The sequence below is a fragment of the Notothenia rossii genome (assembly GCF_949606895.1).
Source record: "Notothenia rossii genome assembly, chromosome: 8".
Lineage (NCBI taxonomy): Eukaryota > Metazoa > Chordata > Actinopteri > Perciformes > Nototheniidae > Notothenia > Notothenia rossii.
Window position 1 is genome coordinate 50605161 of NC_136906.1, and position 26468 is coordinate 50631628.

At 42.2% G+C, this 26468-nt stretch overlaps 1 protein-coding gene and 2 long non-coding RNA genes across 7 annotated transcripts in view; 2 read left to right on the forward strand and 1 right to left on the reverse strand.

Annotated features, from left to right (window-relative positions):
• Window positions 1-13085: 13085 nt before the first annotated feature.
• On the reverse strand, window positions 13086-25487 carry LOC307016867. Its single transcript, XR_013801941.1, has 3 exons — window positions 25333-25487; window positions 17479-17719; window positions 13086-14044 (listed from the first exon to the last, which is right to left on the reverse strand). It is a non-coding gene; the product is annotated as an uncharacterized lncRNA (long non-coding RNA).
• Window positions 22799-23654, forward strand: LOC307014021. The gene is made up of 2 exons (XR_013801137.1): window positions 22799-23044; window positions 23451-23654. It is a non-coding gene; the product is annotated as an uncharacterized lncRNA (long non-coding RNA).
• Window positions 25488-25633: 146 nt separating the features above from the next.
• Window positions 25634-26468, forward strand: part of LOC307016864 (gamma-aminobutyric acid receptor subunit rho-1-like) — a 141972-nt gene continuing 141137 nt past the window's right edge. For all 5 annotated transcript variants that reach the window (XM_079646207.1, XM_079646212.1, XM_079646209.1 and 2 more), the window contains exon 1: window positions 25634-25831. The gene's annotated coding sequence lies outside the window, so the exon portion shown is untranslated. The remainder of the gene's footprint in view (window positions 25832-26468) is intronic.

Genomic DNA, 26468 nt, shown 5'->3' on the forward strand with positions numbered 1-26468 from the left:
CGTCTTCTGTGCAGATGTGAGGCAGCGCATGCGTGCTATGGCAAGAACACTCAAAGCAGGATAACAAGGCATGTTCATTGTGTTGAATCATGAGTACATTTGTTTTCCTCATGCCCTCAAATTTATTTTTGGTTTAATGTGAGGGATTACGTTTTTGTTTAAATTAACAGATATTCCTGCCTTCAAAATATGTCACATTTTATTGTACATGTATATTGATAATTTGTTTGTTTGCTGTAAATGGAAAGGTAGCACTAGCAAGCCCTTATTTCCTTGTTTTATTAATGAATTATATGGTCTTTACAGTCTCTTAAAAAAACACAGTCCTGGAAAATTGCCAAAAAGACCTTGTGATATTTCTAAATTGTTATTATTTTAAGTAAGGTCTGACTCCTTAATGCGTCTTTAATGCTTTTGTGTCTTTTTTTTGTATCTCCCTGGCTCTCATTGAATGTCATTTATTTTCATTTTCTATGACTGTATTTTTTGCACATATCATGATGATAACTTGACATTATTTATATCCTCATCAAACTTGTTGCATTTTACTGTAAGTTCTAAATATGTTCAATACAAAATAAATAAAATAAAAACATACAACAAACAGGCATGTCAATTGTACATTTTATTCAAAAAATAAAAGTGTTAATCTTACTAAGAACTGAATACTTAATTGTAAAATGTGATTACTACTGATTACTTACACTACAATTATATGTATATAAAGGCCTTGAGACACACTAGAGTCGTACATTACAGTTCCACATACTGAATTGTTACAAACTGGCTCCTTCTTGCAACAAAAGGAGAGGAAGTTTCAACAAAAGTTCCCAAAAACAATAATTTATTTACAACCAAAACTGGTCACAAATAACAAAATGCAAACGGAGGAGGGCTGGTGTGGTGCACGGGGCATGGCAACCGAGAGAGAGTGGGACTCAAAGAAGACGAAAAAACTCAAACGAACACTCAGTAGCAGATACGCTGAAGCCCAGGTATCAGTAAGAGGGGGAAATCAAATACTGATTGGTGCATGCCTAGTGTCTGACTAATGATCGAGCCTGTTCTTCCTCCAGTACTGAGAGACATGTTGTGAAATAAGATCAAACCAGGTGCTAAAAAGACTCCCTGTTCTGTTATTACTCTGTGTGATGAGGCGACGTCTCCTCCAGCTTTTCTTCTGAACGAGCACCAGACAATGGACAACGGTTGTCACAATGCATTTTAAGTTGTTTTGCTACAGGTACATGTTCAGTGATTGGTTTTAAGATTAACACTTTTTACAAAAGCACACACAACCAGAAAAAAGGTGCTGAACAGAAGAACATGTAAAATAAGGAACAAATAAACTCATATGTTTAGATGAACATTCAATAAACCACCGCTGTCTTTAAGATACAGTATGAAAATAAGCTTGCTCACCGTATTTAATTATGTTTTCATATTTATATTTGGGGATGAATGATATATTTTATTCTATTCCACAATAGTGCATCCAAACCATCTAATGGCGCATTTCCACTGCAGTGCTTAGCACGGCTTAAGCGTGCCGTGCAGAGCCGGCCCGATCCATTAAGCGACATAAGCGGCCGCTTAGGGTCCCGCAGCCACTAAGGGGCCCCCTAGCAAAAAAACAAAAAATTAATTAATTTTATTAAAAAAAAAAAAAGATCTCAGTACACCGTCGCCGTGATAAGTATGTTTAATTAATTGTGTTAATATGCCTAGATTGTCTACTCTCAAAGGCATGTATTATATTAATATAATCCATTAACCGTGCTTTAACTGAACCTCATCATGACACAAGAGAGGACGACAGGATTGTAATTTCCCGTGTTCAGTGAATGCAACTGAGGCAAGACACCAGACTAACCAGAGAGTTGAATGGAAATAAACATCTGTCTTATTGGCTGACAGGTACCTATCCTGTGAGCTGTGACAATGTTTAAAATAAACTGTCAGTCAGACTCTGAGTTTTTGAAGATGGACATAAGAAAACATTTTCTTAAAAAATACGCCAATTCTCAAGTGGTGGCTCACACAACAACCCCAGAGCCACCACTTGAGCCAGGTAAACAAGGTATGTAAATGTCAGTAAACTTCCAAGTTATGCGATCATGTAAAAAAAGCATAAATTACAGCTACGTTGACGTTACTTTGAATCGCGGGGGTAAGCTAAACCGTTAGCAATTAGCTATAGCTAGCCAGATATATTAAATAAACACTTTGTCATACAATCTAAATGTAATGTTTTTTAGCGTTACCTGGTAATTTCAAAGAAAGCTCTCTGGGAAATGTTAACTTACTGTTCGACATGAAGCTAGAAGCTACCTTACAGTACACAGTTGATCCGGAGTCCTGTCAGTTAAAGTGTTTCATAGTTAGCTTAGCTAAGCATCAATCTAGCACTAAAATATATGGATGTTATGTGACATTATTTCTGAGAAAAAGTCAGCTGAAATGGTGGCATAGTTGCCACTGCTTTACCTGTCAACAGCATGTTTGAACGTATCTGCAGCAGTAAATGTGGGTGTTTGGCCACTGACGTTGCCATAACAACACCTGAATTTATATGTGATACCTCTTTTTGTGACAGATTTTTGGGGCCCCCAAAAGTCTAGGGCCGGCCCTGGTGCCGTGCCAACCTTTTTTAGGATGAGAGCTACTTTCACAAAATAAAACAAGTCGTGAGCTACTTTTACTTGTTTTATGCAGTGTGTATATTTAGCACATTTTAACATTATTATATGCTTACTTTTAACCTTTGTGTGCTGTTTGGGTCTTTGGGACCCGTTTTCAGTGTTTACAAAAAGAAAATGTTACCATTCAATTATTTTAACCTGCTTTATTCGGGAGTGGACCTCACATCCTCTAGGGGGGTCCGGGGGCATACACCCCCGGGAAGATTTTTTTTAAATGTTGCATCAATCTGGTGCACTTTGAGCACAACATTATGGATACAGCTCTCAACACTCATATGAAAGAGAGCTGTACAATTTTCAATAATCCAAACATCTTTAGAATATGATCACAACCAATAACAAATCATTTAAACTTGTTTATTCATATCTTCTGTTACCTAGTTACTTTTTCTTTATGCATATCTTACTGATCACTCCCCTTTTAAACAGAATATTTTTTTTAAATGTTGAAGTGAAATGAATCAATCTGGTGCACTTTGAGCACAACATTATGGATACAGCTCTCAACACTCATATGAAAGAGAGCTGTAAACTTTTCAATAATCCAAACATCTTTAGAATATGATCACAACCAATAACAAATCATTTAAACTTGTTTATTCATATCTTATGTTACCTAGTTACTTTTTCTTTATGCATATCTTACTGATCACTCCCCTTTTAAACTGTTTTTTTTTTTTACTGTCCTATAGTAGACATTGGAATGATTTGCCTTTGGTGGGCCGCTAGCTCGTCCGATCTTTGAGACAAAGAGTGAGTATTTGTTTGTGGTTTAGTGTTGATATTGTGTTTGGTGGTGGGCGGCAGTGTATATAGATGTAGCATTGGCTGTGAAGTATCTTACTGTTTAACAGCTTCCTCAGTTTGGTTAGGGGAGTGTCTAGCTGGGCGGAATCAGTCCTTCATTCAGGCACTCATTTTTAATTTTGCCTTTTTTATTTTCGTGGTAATCCTGGGTGGGGATTTATTCCCTGTTGGGGGCAGGTATTTCAGGGTTTCGGCCGCTGATATTTGCCTTTAAAGTCACCTCGAGCCCGGCACGCTCCAGAAGATAGTTAAGTAAGTTTTGGTAGGCAGGATCTGGGGAAGTTTGTTATTTGGAAGACTGGCGTCAGTGTTTGGGAAGCGGTAGTGATAGGTTGTTGTGTTTAAAAAAAAAAAAAAAGGTAAATAGCCGTTGCTAAGTATGGCTTTTGTTTTAGAGCAGTTTGTGGCCAGTCCCACTGTGTGTCAGCTAGACCGGTGTAGGAAGGTTGACTTGCGGTTAGTTGCTGACCACTATCACGTTTCTGTCTCCACTGCTCTTGTTAAAAGTGAACTCAAGGCTAATTTGCCAACTGGACTAGTTGAACAGGGGGTTTTGAGTCTGCCTACTTTAGTGGAATCTCCTAGCACGGTGGCCGGGGCTGTAGCAGCAGTATCTCCTAGAGGAGGCCACGTTGGTGTTACTCCTGGTGTTCAGAGTGCTAGGGTACAGGCAAAACTTTTCACCATGCCTCAGTTTGACTCGTTTTCGGCAGGGTCCTCTCCTACGGGGTCTAAATTAGATGCCAGGATAAAAGTATGTGTGGCTCGTCTCCAGTGGGAGAAGGAGGAGCGTGATAGGGATTTTCAGCGATCAGGTAGTTGGAAGCAGACACTGCTGTCCGGATGCGTCAACTAGAGCTCCAAGTAGCTGGGGCGGGTGATTCTGCTGTTACACACTCTGGGCCTACTGCCTCCTTCGACGTGAGTAGGCATATTTCTTTGGTCCCTGTGTTTCATGAATCAGAAGTGGAAATCTATTTTGGTGCATTTGAGTGCATAGCTGCTGCTCTGCGCTGGCCAGAAGATGTGTGGGCTATCCTTTTACAGTGCAAGCTAGTCGGCAAGGCTCAAGAGGCTTGCTCTTCTCTTTCTGTCGAGGATAGTTTGGTGTATGAAAATGTTAAAGGTGCTATTCTCAGGGCATATGAGCTTGTGCCTGAGGCCTACAGGCAGCGTTTTCGCGGCCTGAAGAAAACTTCTGGCCAAACCTATGTGGACTTCGCGAGGGAGAAAAAAGTCATCTTTGACAGTGGTGTAGAGCTTGTAAAGCTGACAATATTACTTCAGTGTGTGAGCTAATGATGTTAGAGGAGTTTAAAAATGGTGTACCCGAGCGTACGGTAGTCTATCTCAGGGGTCGGCAACAGGCGGACCGCGGTCCAGATCCGGACCCAGACGCCGACCTATACGGACCCGGACCTATATAATCAATAAATTAATAGGGGATTTCAAATTTGACAGGGCGATTCTATTTTAACCGCCGCCGATAGGCGGCGAAAGAGACAAGTGAGCGATACAGGGAGAGAAAGACAGAAGAAGAGATGAGAGAGTGGCAGAGAGAAGCGGAGAGGAACGTGAGTGAAGAGAATAATGAGTGATACAGGGAGAGAAGCGGAGAGGAGAGTGAACAGGCGTATTTGCGGCAGACAGGGAGAGACGGAGAGACACATAATTACACATGGCGCTTTCCAAGAAGAGGAAAGTGGACAGTGAGAACAGAGCTTTTAACCCTGAGTGGACTCATTCATGTTCATCCTGCCCACTGGGAGCACAGAACCAGTGTGTCTCATTTGTTCAGAGACCGTGGCGCTCATTAAAAGTGCCAAAACGCCACTATGAGACAAAACACAAAGTGTTTGACCAAACATTCCCTCTCAAGTCAGAACTGAGGTCACAACAAATAAGTAGTCTCAGAGCCCAATATGATCAGTCGACCAGGATCAAAATTAAAACTAAATATCGTTCCAGGGCAGGCTAACCGAGGCTAACCAATGAGCACCTGCATGTGTGTATGAGAATGGCCCTGACACCATTTCAGCCCAGATTTACAAATTCCTGGCAGTACAAGCTCGAGCTCAACTCTCGAACTGAATAAAAAAAAAGTGAGTGAGGGGCTGCAATATAAGAGGGAAAGAAAGAGAAACTTTAAAACTGTTCAATTGTTATGATGTGTAAAGACTGATATTGTTCTATAAAAGTCTGAAACTGTTAAGTCATGATGTGATACGGTTAACAAAGAAAAAGAGAAACTCAAGCTGCTGCTACACTTTATTTTATTTATCTAAAATCAAGCACTTTTAAGATGCACATATTTTCAAAAGCTATTTTATTTATTTTCTCTATTTTATTTTTAAATGTAGCCCGAGAGGAACATTACACATATCCACAGTATTTACTCTATATCTGTATAGTTCAATGTGAATTGACAATAAATATTGTGGTTTATGAATTGTACTTTCTTTATTTGATTGGCAATCAGTTGTTGATTACATGCAGACGTTGATAAAGCTACAGGCTACTTCAATATATATCACACTAATTCATAAAGCAATTAGACATTTTGATGTTCCGGATGGAACCGCATGGGGAGATTTTCTCTAACTGGACCTTGTTGAATTTTAGTTGAATACCCCTGTGAACAAGCAAAAAGTAACTACCCTTCAGTAGGCTGCCACTCTGGCAGACGAGTTTGCACTGATACACAAGAGCGTTTTTTTTCAGCGTGATCCTCCTCAGCAAGACACTTATCGTAGACCTCCTGACAATTACGTTCCCTGTGCCAGTGTTCCAGTGTTAGATCCCAGGCTAAACAGATCTTGTTTTTTTTGTCATGACCCAGGTCGGGCAGCAGGTGGCAAGCACCCAAAAGGGGTGTGCTTGATTAAAACAGTGTGTCCTAGTGGTCAGGCCACTGTTAAAACAGGGCCTGATGAGTGTTTTAAGCTGTTCATCTCAACTGCTTTTGTCTCTCTGTCAGGGAAGGTGGAGGACCAGCGGCAGGTCACGGTGTTACGAGACAGTGGTGGCTCACAGTCGTTCATTCTTGCCAGTGCTCTGCCCTTGAGTACTGAGTCCGCCTGTGATGCAAATGCCTTGGTAAGAGGTATCGAAATGGGTTTTGTGCCCGCACCTCTTCACAATGTCCATGTCCAGTCCAAACTGGCTACTGGTTTCTTCCCAGTTGCCGTACTCCCCAGGTTTCCAATCGACGGTGTGGATTTTATAATGGGAAATGATATAGCCGGAGGTAAAGTGTATCCTACTCTCGAGGTTGTTGACGTTCCAGTTCCTGGTGCTGTAGATGATAACCTAGCTCTGACTCATACGGAGGTGTTTGCAGTTAGTGTTTTGACCAGAGCTCAGGCCCGTAAGCAGGCTCAGGATGTGGATTTGTCTAATTCTTGGCTTGTTTCTGCCCTATCTAATGACAGGTTGACCCCTGTTGATGGATTAGTAGAGGGGCCTCCAACAGTGTGTTTTGGTGAAAGGGAACCTGTCGCAATTGCTCCAGAGGTGGCTATGCCTTTGACCCGTGAGGCGCTCATCACTGCACAGAGAGATGATCCTACCTTGATCAAGTGTTTCGACGCTGCTGAGAACCCTAACGAATGTAATAAGAAACAGTTGTTTTTTGTGGATGATGGGGTGCTGATGCGCCTGTGGGCTGACCAATCAAGTGATGCAGATGTTGGTTCAGGTATTGATTGGAACAGCGTTTATCAGTTAGTGGTTCCTGTGAGTTGTCGGCAGCAGATTCTGGCGTTAGCCCATGAGCACTCGTGGTCTGGCCACTTAGGTGTGACTAAGACTTATGACCGGATCCTTCAACATTTCTTTTGGCAAGGATTGAAATATGATGTAGTGTGTTTCTGTAGAACTTGTAGCACATGCCAGGTGGTGGGTAAACCAAATCATGTAGTTCCCCCAGCGCCGTTGTGTCCTGTTCCGGCTATTGGTGAGCCTTTTGACCATATCATTGCTGACTGTGTCGGTCCGTTGCCGAAGACCAAGGTAGGTAATCAGTTTTTGCTGACTTTGATGTGTGTATCAATCCGTTTCCCTGAGGCCATCCCTTTGCGTAAAATCACTGCACCCGCCATTATTAAAGCATTGACCAAGTCTTTTACCACCTTTGGGTTGCCGAAGGATGTGCAGACTGATCAGGGAACTAACTTCCTTTCCAAGGTTTTTAGACAAACCTTGCAGTCATTGGGTGTTTCCCATTCAGTGTCTAGTGCCTACCATCCAGAGTCACAAGGGGCACTTGAGCGTTGGCATCAGACATTTAAATCGATGCTTGGTAAATACTGCCATGACACAGGCAGGGACTAGGATGAGGGTGTTCCCTTCGTGGTATTTGCTATTCGTGACGCAAAGCAGGAGTCTATTGGGTTCAGCCCAGCTGAACTAGTGTTTGGGCACAATGTGCGTGGCCCATTATAGGAGAGCAGTTAATCCGCAGTTTCAGCCTGGTGAGCAGGTACTGGTGTTGCTGCCTACACCTGGCTCTGCTCTCAACGCGCGCTTCTCAGGTCCGTATGTGGTTGTAAGGCAAGTGTCTGACACCAACTATATCATTGACACACCTGAGCGTAGGAGAAAAACAAGGTTGTGCCATGTTAACATGCTTAAGTCCTATCATGCCAGGAAAGCTTCCCAGGGGAAGCAGCAAGGTACTGTGGTGACTGCTGTTCCCAATGTGGCCACTTCCCTAGCCTGTGCAGTGTCGATGGTTGAGGATGATTTGATAGTGCCCTCTGGTGGTCAGCAGTGTGGTAGTTTATCGAACTCGGAGTTTATGTTGAGCTTAGAGTCTATGGCGTACCTTCCAGAAAGTCAAAGAAGCGACGTAGTCGGCTTGTTTCATGCTTACCCGACCCTATTTGGTGATGTGCCATCAAGCACTAATGTGTTAAAGCATGACATTGATGTTGGAAATGCTCGTCCAGTTCAACGCCAGTGGTGGTGTACACTGACCACAACCCACTCGTATTTTTGTCCCAGATGTTCCACCACAACCAGCGGTTGATGCGCTGGGCCCTGCTGGCACAAGACTACAAGATCGTCATCAAGTACAAGAAGGGAGCGGGTAATGTGGTGGCCGATGTACTGTCCCGTGGGTGAGATCCCATGATTCATATCCAATTGTGTGGGTGTTTTGGTAACTGTGGCCAAGCACTTGTTTGGTTTTATGGGGGGTGTTACGTGCCGTAGTGTTTGTGTGTGTGTGTGTGTGTGTGTGTGTGTGTGTGTGTGTGTGTATGTGTGTGTGTGTGTGTCTTTCTCTCTCTCCCTCTGATTGTCCCCAGGTGCAGCCTGATTGTCCCCAGGTGCAGCCTCTCCCCAGGTGCTCCAAATCCCCAATCAGGGCCTCCATATAGGATCTGAGGAAGGCTGCAGTCACTCTCCTTTTCCTCCTCTGGCTGCATGTGTACAACCCTGTGTTTTGTCGATTGATAGGAGATGTGCTCCTGGATATATCCGTACATTAGTATACTGTGCAAGTTGGCTGGTGAGCCTGTGTTCTTTTCTTGTCCATTAAAAGACCTGCTCGTGACTTCAGAGATTGGTTTCTTCTCTTTTTTATCGTGCCTGGTCATCTTTGTGTTTTGTTACTCCCCTTGGTACCCCTAGATTTGGAGGGAACGTAACAAATGCATCGGTACCGCATCCGCCGGTACCGCGTCCGCCGCCGCAAACACCCGCTGTCTGTCTAATTACTAACAAAGCACTTATATACTAATAAAGGGCTGGCTTTCTAAATGCCAGTTGAGTAGCACTTGAAATGTTTGGCTCTATGAAACCTGATGTACTTATATGATTCTGTTTTCTTAAAGGTTGTATCTTCCTGGTCGAATGCACTTATTGTAAGTCGCTTTGGATAAAAGCGTCAGCTAAATGCAATGTAATGTAATGTAATGTCTCGAGTTTTGTGGTTCGCATTGAAGATGACGTCACGGCTCCGCCTACACTGCGTTACTATAGTTACTGCCCCAGGTTCTCAACTGTAATGGAAACGCAGCATAAAGTGAGCCTGGCCTAACAAGGCCTAACTATACCGTACTAAGCCGTGCGAGGCCCTGCACTGGAAATACGCCAAAGGACCCGTTTCAGTTCGCATACCGAGCAAAGCGGTCCACTAAGGATGCCATCTACTCTGTTCTCCACCCAGCCCTCACCCATTTGGACACTAAAAACTCTTATGTTAGGATGCTATTCATAGACTTTAGCTCAGCATTGAACACCATCATCCCCCATCAGCTATGTTGGAAAACTAACAAACCTGGGCCTCAGCCCCTTTCTCTGCGACTGGCTGCTGGACTTCCTCACTGGCAGACCCCAATCTGCACGGGTTGGCAACAACACTTCAGACACCATCACACTGAGTACGGGTTCCCCCCAAGGATGTGTGCTCAGCCCCCTGCTCTTCACTCTGCTGACCCACAACTGCACACCCACCTACAGCTCCAACCACTTCATAAAGTTTGCGGATGACACAACCGTGGTGGGTCAGCAACAACAACGAGACCCACTACAGGAAGGAGTTGAACCAGCTAAATAACAATCTCTTCCTTAACGAAAAAGTTATTCAAAGGCAAGTAAATGTCAAGCATATGTCAGTTTCATGGATGAAGCAATACTCTGTAAACTGAGACTCACAGAGCAGGTTCTCTTCTTGGAGATTTTACAGAGCTTTTGCAAGATGCTTTGAAAGCATTATGTAGGTTAGTGAGGGGTTACTTTGATCTGTTCATGACTTTGCACTTTACTTATTTATGAAGTTTGCCAAACAATTTATTAAAATCTTAACATTTATTGATGTAACCAGGTTGAAATTAACCCTTACAGTGAAATTAAAACAAGTTAATAAATATGTCATTTAGTTATAAGTGTTGTTAAAATATCTAGTTCATGCAAAGATAACGATTAAAAGATATTTCACAACAGTTTAAAAAGGGAAAGTGTAATACATATGTTTAAAAGACTAAAATGTATAATTATAAATATTGTGGTTTTTTTTCAAAGTCAAGGGTTGAAGTTGGGAGGAAGTGAAGGCGGGAGAGGGAGTGTGCGTCAGAGTGGTGGCTTGACTGACAAAGTCGCGGCACAGAGAGTGAATTAAAGTTGACAGTTTATAGCAAATAAGAATGTAGTTAGTGTCTCAAGATTATCAACTCGACAGTCTTCATATGGATTATTTTCTACACGCTGTCTGCAAGGAACTAATTACCTTTCTACTCCAAGTTTGTCCCAGAGTTATCCACGTGTGTATTAGCTTGTTAGCAACTGATTGTTTGCATTCATTAATACAGTGAATGGACTCTTAGCCACGTTACACACTCAGCTGGCGTTATTGGCTCCAGTTCGGCGTTTTTCGGCATGAAAATCCTGAAGAACTTTATCAGTTTTGCTGCAAGTTGGTGACAGTGAGGAGTTTTGGACAATACCAGAGAGCACGCCGTCGCTGGACAATTTCCCGCTACCATTGATCGCCATCTGAGACTCAGGGATCGGTACAGCTGCAGTTTGGAGTTGAAGATGTAAGGTATCGCTCTGGTTTTATTGCTCATTTGAGTGAAGAAGACAAATAGTTTTGACTTTCAACGCTCTCAAGTATCACATCAGGCCTGCAAAGTGAGGGGTTTTATTTCATTTTATTTGCCGGCTTGTGTGTGTGTGTGTGTTCAGTGAGTGTGGGTGGGCCCACTGAGTTAAGTGTGAAATTGTATTCAAAGGTGACCTTATAATATTTTGATATGATTAATAATTTCCAGTTAAAGGGATTATTAATCTAGACCCTCCAGAAAAAAGCGGGCAAAATACTTGATTATGCGGGCTAAAATCCTTGATTATGTGGGCTAAAATCCTTGATTATGCGGGCTAAAATCCTTGATTATGTGGGCTAAAATCCTTGATTATGCGATTAAACATGCGGGGTTTTTATGTGATTTTATGCGGTGAAATTGCGGGAAGTTGCGAAATATGCGGAAAGTTGCGAAATATGCTAAATATGCGGGGAGAAAGAATAACAACTTTTTTAAATATTGGGCTGTCTTATTTATTCTCTCTCACACACAACCTGCCACTAACGTTAAACCCCTTTACTATTCAATTAAAAACATTCAATGTTTATTTACTGTAAAAGCAATTGGGCTATTTTAATCTCACACCCCCACACACACACACACACACACACACACACACACACACACACACACACACACACACACACACACACACACACACACACACACACACACACACACACACACACACACACACACACACACACACACACACACACACACACACACACACACACACACACACACACACACACACACACACACACACACACACACACACACACACACACACACACACACACACACACACACACACACACACACACACACACACACACACACACACACTTCTCCGCCTCGTTCTGTTTTCATTTACTCGTTCGTTATCTGACCAGCTTCAATCTTGTAGGCTACTCACTTCGTTTCTTGTAGCCCTCGAAAGGGTTTTGGAGGTTGATGCCTCGGTGAACGTGAGTTGTTTGGCTTTCTTGTCCGCAGCAGCCGAAAGCATTTTCGAATGTTTGAATGAATCAAAGTGGGTCGTCACCCTCGATTTTCTCTTATGCTCCAACACACAGTTGCACGGGGTGCAGAATAGTTTCCCCCCACTTTTTGCCCGGTCTTTTGTAGAAATGTTCGTCGGTAAATGAGATGGATTAGATTTTTTCATCTTGGTGTTTTCTCTATCGTGTGAGCTCCACACGTTCACTCTATACAGTGTTGTTTACATTCTGTGATGCGCGAGCTGATGACGTCACGTCAAGACGAGTTAACTTTTTTTTCTCTCAACTTTGTGTGGAAAAATGCGGGGATTATGCGGCCTTTTGATAAATATGCAGCCTTTTAAAAATCTGCGCCATTTTGCTGATTATGCGGTATATTCTGCGATCGCAGAATCGCGTTTTTCTGGAGGGTCTACTAATCAGACATTATTGAAGGTACATTCTGACTGTGTTTGTTCACAAGTATACAGTAAAATAATTGAGATCTCTATTTCTAAAACTGATTCCAGTGTGATATTTGGTGATTTATACCAATAGAGGTATTTAAACTAATGTGTTTAAGGTAAGTGTCATTGTGCTCAACACATTTAAATATACATTTCTTATGTCACTCAGCTAAATTGTTCAGTGTGTATATGTTATAGTAGAGTAGACATAATCTAATACTAGCAAAGTTACCGCTCTTAAAGGTGCTTATCCTCTTAAGCCCCGAGCCTGTTTTCAGGTTTCAGGCTCGAAAATGCTATGCCCAAAATAAATGACTATAACTTAACTTCTAAAAGGGTTATATGAATAATTTATTTGATCAAAGCAAGGTTACATCTGTGAGTTGGATGTAGAAGTGTCGGAATCAATATAGATGTTTCTGTGTCAGAGTAAATTCAGATGGAACATAGTAAAAAAAGGTAAATTCTTACCTCCGCCTACAAAAAAACCATTACTTATAGTGAAAACCACCCTTGAATGATAGTATGGTAGAATAAAAGCTATAGCAATCCAAAGTATAACATATAATAAGTACCCTGTATCAAGATTGAGACAAAATAAGTAAAATTTGACCTTTTTAGAGAGGTTTAGCAAAAAGACTGACCTTTGGGCACATTTTGGCACATTTGGATACCATCAGTGCCATTTGACCTTTTTCAGGTACTATACTGTACAAATAATTGTATTATCACTATAGGTAATCATTCCATCCAGTGTGTTTTTATAAAAAAAAATATATTTTTTACATTTTTTAAAATTACATTTTTTTTTAAATCTAAATGGTGTGTGTGTCTGTGTGTGGACTTTGTCACAGTCCTTAAATGTTTATCACCCGACTAACACTTCTAGGAAGGTTTACTTACACAATAACAATTAGGAAACCTAGGATAAATTTGTCTCCAACAGGAGCAGATTTATTTAAAAAATAACACACTAAAAAACTACACTAAAACCGAAATAACACCACAAGCATTTTTTATGTAAACACTGGCAAAAAAGAAAAAATTTACACAACCTGAATGTGTTTAGTGTTTTTTAATAGGTCTTCACCGTTGTGTTGCCAGCATCAGAGCACCTCCTGAGCGCGGTGGCATCTTCCCCATAATACTTGAGAATGCATACGAGTGATGATGGGGGGGGAGTGGTGGTGGTGCTGCAGGGACTTCACCCATCATGTCTGCAGCAAGCTGCTCCCTGAAGGACTTCTGGGTGTTTGGCTTCGTCCTGCCGGGGTCACCCCTCATCTTGTGCATCTCCTTGTGGAGAAGGAAGCTGTTCACCACTGCAATGTCCAGAAAATGGTAAAAAAAAAGTCTTGTACCATTTCATGGTTTTGTGGTGAACGCTGTAGTACCCAATCAAAGCATCGGACACATCCACGCAGCCAGACGTCGGAACTAGGGGTGCGGGGGGTGCGGCAGCACCCCCTCCCGTCAGCCTCAGGAATCACAGGATTAGCCTACGTTAAAAAAATAAAAATAAAGATTCTGAATTTAAACTCAATTTGTCTGACTTACATGTATTTCTTAATACAGATCTTTTGATGTGATATGCACCCTGCCTGGCTCAATACAGCAGCCTGGCTGGCATGGCATAGCTGTTGCTATGCAGACTGCATCTGACAGCTCACTGTGACGTTGGCCTATGTGTAAAAAAAAAAAAGAAAAAAGTAGCGGGAATTTTTTTTATGTTTGCTGTGTTCGCGGCTCTCATTTGTTTTTAGCATATGCATAGGCTACATGATTTGAGTTCAACTACGCCAGCTAGAACTAGCCTATGTCTCAAAAACGAATTTCAGATTTTTTTACAAATCCGCCCGACCCAGCTAAACGTCCGAGAGAGACACCTAGAGGCTGTGTGCCAGCAACCGGACAGCAGCAGCAGGCAGCCGAAGGGCCCGGCGGCCCTCGGCCTCGTCCTCCCTCCCCAGCGCCACCACCAGCACCCGGTGCTAGCCAAGAAGAGGCAATATCATGCAAACCACCACAGGATTACAATTTTCCTGCCAAGAAGTTGGGTGAGAACTTCACTCGTTCCTGCAAGGCTGCCTGGTTCAGAGAGTGGCCGTGGCTGGAATACATCGGTCAGTGATGGCATTGTGTGTGGTGTGTGCAGGTCAGCTGTCAAGCGCAAGTTGGTCGGGTCAGAACAAGCTGACAGTCCGTTTTTGAAAGATACGGGCTTTTCAAACTGGAGAAAAGCAAAGGAGAAAATCAGAGACCACGAGAAAACACGCATTCATTTAGATGCGACTCAAAGATTGGCTGCATTGAAAACTACGCCAATTAATGCGCTTTTGTCTGAGGCTGCTGCTAAAGAACAAATAACAGCCCGGAAAATGCTGGAGCTCGTTTTCAGCAGCGTGAGATTCCTGGGGCGCCAGGGACTCCCTCTGAGAGGAGCTGCAAATCGGGATGGGGTGTTGTGGCAGCTAGTGGTCGAGAGGGTACGCGCTGATCCTGACCTGCAAAACTGGATGAAGAGGAGGGACAATTGGATGTCGGGCAGCATCCAGAATGAAGTTCTGGAGCTGTTTGCCCATGACATCCAGAGGAAAATCGGAGCCAAAGCATCCGAAAGTCCTTTTTTCAGCTTAACTGCTGATGGGACCACCGACGTCAGTGGAAAAGAACAGTTCTCATGCAGTATACAATTTGCAGATGACAATCTTGAAGTCCAGAATTTCTTTCTGGGCTTTTACAACGCTCCAGACACAACCGCCGAGATGCTTTTTCTGTGCATTAAAGATGTCCTTGTTCGGCTAAATCTGCCGCTGGAGAAGCTGAAAGGCTACTGTTTTGATGGAGCCAGCAACATGTCAGGGAGGTTCAAGGGAGTGCAGGCAAGATTAAAGGAAACATGTCCTGACTCCTTGTTTGTCCACTGCGCAAACCACTCTCTGGATTTAGTGTTGCAAGAAGTGGCAAAAGAAGTGCGCCTTGTTGCCGATACACTGAACTTTGTTCGGGAAGTCACAGTTGTGATTAATGATTCAGCAAAGAGAAAAACGTTATACCAGTCTCTTTTTGGATGTGGAGAAGTGATCAACCTGCTTGCCCTGTGCCCAACTCGGTGGTGCGTCAGAGTTGTGGCACTGTCACGGTTGCTGGCATGCTATGGAGAGATGCTGCAGACATTTAGGACCTTGGAGAGTGACAGGATTGTCAAGGGGGAGACGCGTGCCAAAGTGGCAGGATTGCTCAAAAAGGGCACCACTACGCGCACAGTCTTTGGTTTGTTTGCCTGCGTTACCATGTTTACGCCATGTGAATCCGTGGCTCGGTCACTGCAAGGCACCAAAGTCACAGCCCTTGGATCAATGGAAGCTGCCAAACTTCTTTGCCAGCGACTGAACACACTCAGACAAGATGACACCTTCGCTGACCTTGTGGCCAAGACCAAACAATACACAGAGCGCTACAACTTGAAGCCTCCTCATCCAGTGCGCACCAGCAAGACCCCAGCGCGTTTTCGCCATACAGCGGAGGAGGAGGAACGGGAGTTGGAGAACGAGGGTAAATAAATAGGCCTAAATAAATAATGCCAACAGTATTTTAAAATTAATCATAAAGCTCATCGGTCTGTAATGTTGAAAGAATGCAACAAATACGCACACAGAGCGTGCTCTCCAGCATTTGTGGACAGATTTGATCTATCCATAGAAAACGATATCATAGTTCATAATAATGTACTACATCCATGTACGCTTATTTGCGAAATTAGCCTGCAATTAATAATTCATTACAACGGTATCAACTGACTAAATAACGTATAGGCCTACTTTCATAACAAACCATATTCATAATTTGAATTTAAATTGAAAATTTAAGGTTGACCCACCCAGCTTAAATAGGCAGCCCATATGGAAACTATTTCTTGGTTGTTGTTTAACTGTTATATTTAACTATTAAAGAATATCCAAGCCTGTGGAAGAGGGAATTGTTTGAGGCCCTGGACTTGGTGCGCACAGAGGTGGAGCGGCGCTTTGACCAGGAAGGACTCCGCGTAGCTGCAGGGCGAGAGCAGGCAGTTCTACAGGCGGCCCAAGGGAAACGAGTGGATGTGGGTTCCCTGGAACTGACTTCCTTTTCAAGAGAGCAGCTAAGCCTTGAGCTGGACATCCTGAGCGACGTGTGTAGGGGGCGAGAAGTGAAAACCATTCAGGATGTATTGGCCATTCTGCACACCTTGCAGCCCCAATCCCGCTCCATGCTGTCGGAAGCGGAGAGGCTCATAAAGCTCTGTCTGGCTCTGCCCATTTCTGTCGCGGCATCCGAGCGCTCGTTCTCGGCGTTGCGCAGGTTGAAAACGTGGCTGCGCAATACTATTAAGCAGGAGAGACTCACTCATTTGGCTATTATGAATGCGCATAGCGACCTTCTCGATGAATGCGATGTCTCGACCCTGCTTAAAGAATTTATCAGAAGAACAACGGAGAGAAGGTCTACTTTTGGAACAGTTTAAAAGCCCTTACGAGCGCAAAGTAAACCGTTATTTTTCTGAATGTTCCATTAGGCCTATGTTCGTAAAGGCTGTATTATTCTGTTGATTTTCTGAATGCTGTAGGCCTATGTTATCGCCTATTAGGCTACAGTATGTTCCTTAATAAAGGCTTGATTAATTCATTAATTCATTTTGTTTCATACATTTTCGTAACAATTAAGATGCTGCGTGTGTTTATGTAGCCTATATCTGTTATGTATAGACCTAGGCTATTAGGCCTACGTGTCGAGTTCGTTAATCATTGATAGTGTGAGTTTCCCCCCCGACCCTCCCAGCAAAAATCCCGCACCCCCCCCCCAGAAAATAGTTCCGACGTCCCTGCACGCAGCCCATGCTTCTGTTGTAGTCCACCACAGCGTAAGGAACGGTAACACTCTTAGTCTGCCACACCAGCCCGTTTCACTTTCCTCCTGACAGTCTGTCCACTGAATCGGAAGATGCAGAGGGAGGCTGAGTTAGTACTGGTGCAGACGTCCGGCGGCGTAGCTTGGATGTTGATGGCTCTGGGGCAACTGTATGCTGATCTGATGCACGTCGTAGCTCGTAGCTTGGTAACACTGCAACCAGAAGAGTAGAGGCAGATGTTGATGGCTGTGATCCTCCAGAAGCCATTTGATACTCGTCTTCATCACTGTGAAAACAAATGTGGAAAAAACAATTACTTTGATTACTTCACTGGCTTATTCTTTCAAAAATGTAACTCAAATCAGTAGGGATGCACCGAATATTCGGCCGCCGAAAATGATCGGCCGAAAATGGTTAAAAAGGCCCTTTCTGCTTTCGGCCGAAAGGGTTCTAGCACCGAAAAAATATCACCGAATGTCAGAGAACAGGGTTACGTTGGTAAGCTAACGTGTTGTTGTGATGAAGTAATCAAAACGCGGCGACAAGCACGGGCTGTCGCGGCTGGCTCACAGCCAACATGTCTGCCGCTTGGAGATATTTAAAAATATCAGAGAAAGAGGCGCGGATTGCGATTTGTAAAACGTGTTCAGCTGACATTTTCGAGGGGGTGTAACTGCAAAGACTTTCACCACTTCGGGATTACTCCACCACTTGAAATCAAAACACCCGGACAAATATGCGGAGTAAGATCAAATCACAAGCACTGACAGCGAGAGACTGTTCAGCGCTGCCTCTCATGTGCTTGATGAGAAGAGGAACAGACTTATGGCTGATAAAGCAGCTAATGTTCATTAAAAAGAACCTCCCACTTTTCCTTAATAAGTAGACAAGGCTGGCTTATCATAAGCTTATCTAGTTCTACATGTCTACTCTATACCCACTTTCCTGAACAATTTTCATTGTGAGTTATAATTCACCATCTCAGGTTATCATTAGGGGGAAATGACAGCAGCACAGTGTTCAATATATTGTACTTTCGGTATCGAAATGATACAATGTTGTTTACATTGCTCATGAGGACAGACCACCTTATTTGCAGATTCTTGAAATTGTAATTTAATTTGTAATTGATTGTGGATTTTGTATCCAGTTTTCACTTTATGTATCTTTATACAATGTTTACTACTTTGCTTATGAGGACAGACAGCCTTATTTACAGATTCTTGAAATTGAATTGTAATTTCATTTGTAAATAGTTACATTCATGTGGATTTATCCAGTTTGCACATTTGTATGCATGCACAGGGCTTGACATTAAGGACTGCCCGATGGCCCGGGGCCATCTAGTATTTAGCTCGGGCAATGAAGCCTCACCTGCTGGTTGCCCGATCGGGCAGTCTATTATGCCAGTATCATGCAGCTCGTGGATCAGTAATGAGTGACCCGACAGTAAAACGAAATATATCTATAACTGGTTTAGGTAGTTTGAGAGGTAATTCAAATAGCTACGTGTGATATTCTAACCTGAAGTGTGTGTTTTGTCTGCTCACCGCTGCATGTGATCATGCAGAGCTGCGTGTCGACTCGTCAGCAGCAGCTGATCTCTCTCTCCAGTCAGATTAGACTTCACTCGCGTTTATGTCCATATCGATCAGATCCAGCTAGTTCTAGATAATGATATGACTACCTGCTTATTAAAAGACACCTAAACAATAAGTGTCGCTATGCAACTGGGTGAGGCCACAAAGTATAGCGCAGCATTATGCATTTGTTTACATGCCCACCGGAACCCCGAGGCATTACCAACAGATCAACGCACAATCAACCCATACATGACATCTCTTTCTCCACATTAAGTGTTAGACATTAGAATTGACTATTCTTGTCTGTCACATACTCTTCTTGTCTGTCACAGAAGTGGCGCAACTGAAGCGGTATTGCGCTAAAGGGAAATTATTTTGACCGAAGAGATTTAGATTTTGCCGGCTAACGGGAACTCTGACGTCGCCATTGTGTGTGCTTCGCGGATGCGCTCGGGTCTGCTCGGTCAGCTTCCGGATGAGGAGGCATTCGTTCGACCAATTTACAGTAGATAACATTACAAACATTTTTAACAGGGGCCATAATAGTGTAAATAATGTTTGTTTTGGCAGTTATAACTGAATGTAATGTTTTCTACTTTTTTACATCTGGGAAGGCATTTGCCTTCATCAGATGGAAAGTGTCTTGACCAACAACTTAAGTATTTCTTATAGCTATGCAGGGCATGCAAGCGAGCAAACACAAACAAGAACAAACAAACTGAAGAATATAAAAAAAGTGAAATGAAGAATAAAATTGAAATTGTACAATATAATATTGTGGTGGTTCCTCTTATAATTCAGTCGAGAGAATGCACCAGACAGCATCTAAGACCTGCAAAAATCTAAATTTTCTAGGGGGAGGCCCCCCAAACCCTTCATGCCATTTCGTCCGTGCGCATTTTTCAGGGCAATCTCTATTGGGCTAAGGGCCATCTGTAAATTAGCTTAGATGGCCCACAGGGCCATCTCCCAAAATCCTTAATGTCATGCACTGATTTGTTGTTGTGGAAGGCCTGGCTGTTACAGTCTTTATTTAAACTATTTTGTTGTAGGCCTACTGGCCTCGATGTTTATGTAGTTTTAAAGCACCTTGGCTTTGTTCTGAATGCACTTTGTTGTAGTTATCCTACAGAGAAAAGAAAATGCACTTGACTTGGAATTAATGTACTGTATGCATTCAAAAGTGCTGAATAAATGTTTTATGGACCCATAATAGTGATTATTATTTAAGTTAAGTTTTGCCATAATCATTTATTTTTCCATAATGAGGCAGCTGAACAACATTGGTAAAAAATGTATACATTATATATATATATATATATATATATATATATATATTTCTATTAATCATTTTCGGCCTTTCGGCATTCGGTTTTCGGCCAACCGTTTCTTATTTTCGGTATCGGTTTCGGCCAAGAATTTCCCATTCGGTGCACCCCTACAAATCAGAGGGAATTCCTCCATTTAGCGTGTGTGAAATAACAGTATATATATATATATATATATATATATATATATATATATATATATATTATAGCGTGTGTGAAATAACAGTATACAAATATATATATATGTGAATACTGTTATTTCACACACGCTATAGTATATACAATATATATATATATAGACTGATATACAATACAGCTTTATTTATTAACTGCTAATAGTCAATGTCTGTAGAACTACAAAACAGAATCCATTTGGAATGTGTGGAGTATATATATATATATATATATATATATATATATATATATATATATACACATACACACACACTGGATATATATATACAGTATATAGACTGGGTTGATATACAATACAGCAGCCAACCCCAATTAGCGGCCCGCGGGCGAGAGGAAAAGGCATGGCCCGCGCTGATCTACTGGCATTCACTTGTTATAACATATAAACATAAAATAAAATGTCCGCGGTTTCGCTTTATTTTGACCTCCGTCGACACTCGCAAACCTGACCCATGACCTTATCGCGTGCATATGCAAGACGTGCTTCGCGCGCTTGACTTACTCGTCACCACCTGGAATAGCGGCAAACACATATAAACAATAGCTCGCCAGCTAGCCGCCTGTCATCCCAGCCCAGCGATTGACCAACATGACACTAACGGGCCGTGGATAACTCAAACCCAGGATGGAATTCGCAAAGAAGAGGAAGGTAGACCAGGAGAACCGTCAGTTCAAAACTGACTGGACTGAGAAGTATTGTTTTTTTTTACCGGACCACGTCAATGCTAAACCGACTAGTTTGATTTGCATGCAGAATGTAGCTGTAATCAAATCAGACAACCTGAAGCGGCACTTCACCTCTATTCATGCTGCCAGTTTTAATGCTAACTATCCAGAGAAATCCGACCAGCGCACACAAAAGATAGCAGGTTTGCTTTCATCATACAAGCACTCTGTTTCCACAATGTCGAAAACAACATCGGCACAAGAGAGCGCATCAGCTGCCTCATTGCACGTCTCTTGGACGCTTGCTAGAGCCAAGAAGCCGTTTGCTGATGCTGAGTTAATTAAACGGTGTGCGATAGACATGGCTCATGAAGTTTTAAATCATGATGAAAAACAACAAAAAAAGGTTGTAGAGCTACTAAAGCAGGTGCCGCTGTCGGCTAACACGGCAACCAGGTTTTAGCGGAGGAGTGTTTTTCCAGTCTACTCACGGATTTGAAGAAAACAGAGGCTATATCCTTAGCCATAGACTCCTCCTGTGACCGAACCGACATGGAACAGCTGTCTTTGTTCGTATGATATTTTGATGGGAAGATATTCCGGGAAGAGCTGCTGTGTTTGCTTACTCTGCCCGGGCACACGACCGGAGAAATAATCTTCCACGAGCTGACACAGTTCTTCAAAAAGAATGGTTTGAATGGGAGTCAAATCGTCTCTGTTGTAACTGACGGGGCTCCGTCAATGGTTGGAAAGCACAAAGGTTTGGTAAGCAGGCTTTCCGCCGTTAACCCGGCGCTTCTGACATTTCACTGCATCATTCACAAATCAGTGTTGTGCGCAAAACTGTGTGGAAAAATGAAAGAAACGATGGATACTGTGACGAGACTGGTTAACTTTGTGCGTGAGAGCTCTAGTCTGCAGCATCGCCTTTTTAGATCGTTGCTAGAGGAAATGTCATCTGAACACAAGGATCTCTTACTACACAACGATGTTCGCTGGCTGAGCAAGGGCCGTGTGTTTGAGAGGGTGTGCGACCTGCGTGATGAACTGGTGTCGTTCTTATCAAGCCTGCAGAGCCAAAAAGCCCATGAGTTTTTGAGCTTTTTAACTGACACCAAGGTGATAGCAGATGTTCATTTTTTGTGTGACATCATGTCTCATCTAAATCACCTTAACCTGCAGCTGCAAGGCAAGAACCACACTGTTGCTGAGATGTACGAGGCGGTTGAAGCTTTTCGGTCAAAGCTGCACCTTTTGGAGAGAGATATTCATGGGAGGAAGCTGCACTTTCCACGTCTGCGTGAGCACTGCGAGAAGAATGAAATGCCGGAAGATCCAGTAATGTAGGATTTTGTGTCAAAACTGGCAGAAAACTTCAAGGAGCGATTTGAAAGCTCCCCAAAAATCTCAGTTGACATCCTCCTCTTCCTCAGACAGCCGTTCTCTGTGTCAGCAGACGGGCAGTGGACTGGAGAGGCCAAAAGGCTGGTGCCTTCCATAGAAGAGGGAGCTCTTCAGATGAAGGTCTTAGAGATGGGAAGCTCTGAGTTGCTGAAAGCTCAACACAAGGATGCACCAGTGTGTGACTTTTGGATCAACGTGGTTCCCCAAGCTCGTTTAAAAAACACCAGAGCTATTGCTATGTTCCTACTCACAATGTTCCCCTCAACATACATCTGCGAATCAGGATTTTCTTCAATGAATGCTATCAAAAGCCAGGACAGGAACAGACTCTCCAGTGCACATCTTGGACAGTGCCTCAGGATTGCCACAACAGAATACAAGCCCAACATCAGACAGGTTGCCTCATCCCGCCACTCTCACTTCTCTCACTGATTGGTGAGTGAACAACATCAATTTATTTTTGCAATTTGTCAATTCTATTGTGGTATAATAATTATTAAGACAAAAAGAACCATTTTATAGTTATATTTTATATGTACATTCATTTCCTAAATAAAATGCTACGCAGCGTAATTAAAAACAAATTATTAATATGATAGAGAAAAAACCTTGGATAATGCAGGGCTTTTAACAACAGCCCACAAACTGGTTAAATTGAATACAACATTAAAATAATATATTAAAAATAAAGTAAAAAAAACCTAATACAATTTGTTATTTACAGCCTGATATTATTTGGTACACATATTTAAAAATGTTAAAACTAATAATGTGGTGAATTTTGGTACGACATTATAAAAGTAACTAACTGAAACTCTCTCTGTCTTCCTGTCTTTCCCAGTGTGTGTGTGTGTGTGTGTGTGTGTGTGTGTTACAGTGTTTGCTGAATTGGATGTGGACCTGTCTGACTATTTGATCAGAGTTCACTCTGTTGTTTTTTATTTTTGTTTTATTGTTATGCCCCATCAGACCACAGCAAAATCATTTGTATTTGTTAAAGCATTTATTTATTATTATTGTTAATAAATGTTTGATTTCGGTCTAATTTCGTTTCAAGGATGCATTTTTCTAGGGGTGCACCGAATGGGAAATTCTTGGCCGAAACCGATACCGAAAATAGGAAACAGTTGGCCGAATGCCGAAAGGCCGAAAATGATTAATAGAAATATATATATATAATGTATACATTTTTTACCAATGTTGTTCAGCTGCCCGATTATGGAAAAATAAATGATTATGGCAAAACTTAACTTAAATAATAATCACTATTATGGGTCCATAAAACATTTATTCAGCACTTTTGAATTCATACAGTACATTAATTCCAAGTCAAGTGCATTTTCTTTTCTCTGTAGGATAACTACAACAAAATGCATTCAGAACAAAGCCAAGTTGCTTTAAAACTGCATAAACATCTAGGCCAGTAGGCCTACAACAAAATAGTGTAAATAAAGAATGTAACAGCCAGGCCTTCAACAACAACAAATGCACCTATAAGTGCATGCATACAAATGTGCAAACTGGATAAATCCACATGAATGTAACTATTTACAAATGAAATTACAATTCAATTTCAAGAATCTGTAAATAAGGCTGTCTGTCCTCATAAGCAAAGTGGTAAACATTGTATAAAGATACATAAAGTGAAAACTGGATACAAAATCCACAATCAATTACAAATTAAATTACAATTTCAAGAATCTGCAAATAAGGTGGTCTGTCCTCATGAGCAATGTAAACAACATTGTATCATTTCGATACCGAAAGTACAATATATTGAACACTGTGCTCAGTGTGCTGCTGTCATTTCCCCCTAATGATAACCTGAGATGGTGAATTATAACTCACAATGAAAATTGTTCAGGAAAGTGGGTATAGAGTAGAGATGTAGAACTAGATAAGCTTATGATAAGCCAGCCTTGTCTACTTATTAAGGAAAAGTGGGAGGTTCTTTTTAATGAACAGTAGCTTCTCTGCTTTATCAGCCATAAGTCTGTTCCTCTTCTCATCAAGCACATGAGAGGCAGCGCTGAACAGTCTCTCGCTGTCAGTGCTTGTGATTTGATCTTACTCCGCATATTTGTCCGGGTGTTTTGATTTCAAGTGGTGGAGTAATCCTGAAGTGGTGAAAGTCTTTGTAGTTACACCCCCTCGAAAATGTCAGCTGAACACGTTTTACAAATCGCAATCCGCGCCTCTTTCTCTGATATTTTTAAATATCTCCAAGCGGCAGACATGTTGGCTGTGAGCCAGCCGCGAGCCCTTTCGGTTAACCATTTTCGGCCGATAATTTTCGGCGGCCGAATATTCGGTGCATCCCTACATTTTTCCTTTACTCTCAACACAGGGTTTGTTTCATTACTACTGCCACTACTACAACAATTATAATAGAGCTAACATCTGCACATAGTGTAAAACAACTTTTAGTGACACATAACATTTTGGCCCTTAGCTTGTCATGCTTGAAAGAAATTGGCCCTTTGGTAAATATAATTGGGGAACCCTGCAATACAGCTTTATTTATATACTGCCGTGTTATAGTCACGAAATACAATTAATCTATGTATATGTTCACCAACATGATGTTCCCATTGTTTTAGTTTCTCACGGAACGATAACGCTACAACAACAAAGCGGCGTCCATTTTGTATTTTGCGAGTGTGGAATTACTATAGATTACATCAAATACACAACTAATAGATACAAACAGAGAGAGTACATACATATCCTGAAGTTCATAATCAGGGTTGCCTGCTGTTGTCTCTGTGTTCTCTGTTCGCGGTGTTCTCTGTTCGCTGTGTTCGCTGTGTTCGTTGCTGCTGTGCTGTGCTGTGCTGTGCTGGTTGTGCGGCTGGCTGTGCTGCGTCATGTGCGTAAAGCAGCCGCTGCTGGCATTATTCATAATACACAGGATGGATCCTATCTCTGGAACCCATTGGTCGATTTTGGGGATTGACACCCTTTTCGAAACTTTAGAGCCAATACAATCGAGGGGGGGTTAGTAAACCCCGCTAAACACTTATGTCAAGGAGAGAGAGGCTTGCGTAAACAGCAAGTGAGACAGCCGGAGCGCCGGACTGCAAAACTGTATACCTACTCTGCGGCCATGAATGTAATGATGGATTATCAGGAACAATTCTAAACCGACTAAAAGACATTGGATTAACCTTGAGCAGCAATTTTATTCCCTTGAACACGACTTTTGATCACAAAACAGCAACGGTAAGACATAATTATTGTTATGGTTTAGAACACTGTTGTTGTTTTCTTGCTCTGTTCTGGCTGCTAGCTCAGTGAGTTCGTGTACTACAGTGATGATACTTATATCAAAATAATCTGTGGAGTATCAGCTTCCAGATGATATGTAGTTTGTGCAGAACATATTCAGTTTTAAAGATCGTTTTTGCTAGTTAGCACCGGAAGTAGCATCAGCCTGTTTTCACTAAGGGCTAATGCTAACGCTTCTTGTGAGACTTGTGTTTTGTTTCAGTAAAAATGGCTCATATCGTCAGGTTGCTAAGTTTTAAAGTTTAAATATTAAGTAGCCCCCAGACGCTGTCTCCTGCAGTGACGCTTTTTTACCCCCGGTATCGGGGCCGGGCTTAAGAGGTTAAAAGCAGCGACAAAAAGAAAAATCTTCAGCCTGGATTTAAAAGTAGTGAGAGTTGCAGCGGACCTGCAGGTTTCAGGGAGTTTGTTCCAGATATTTGGAGCATAATAACTGAATGCTGCTTTACCATGTTTAGTTCTGACTCTGGGGACAGAAAGCTGACCAGTCCCTGAAGACCTGAGAGATCTGGATGGTTCTTAATTTAGCAGGTCAGAAATGTATTTTGGGCCTAAACCATTCAGTGCTTTA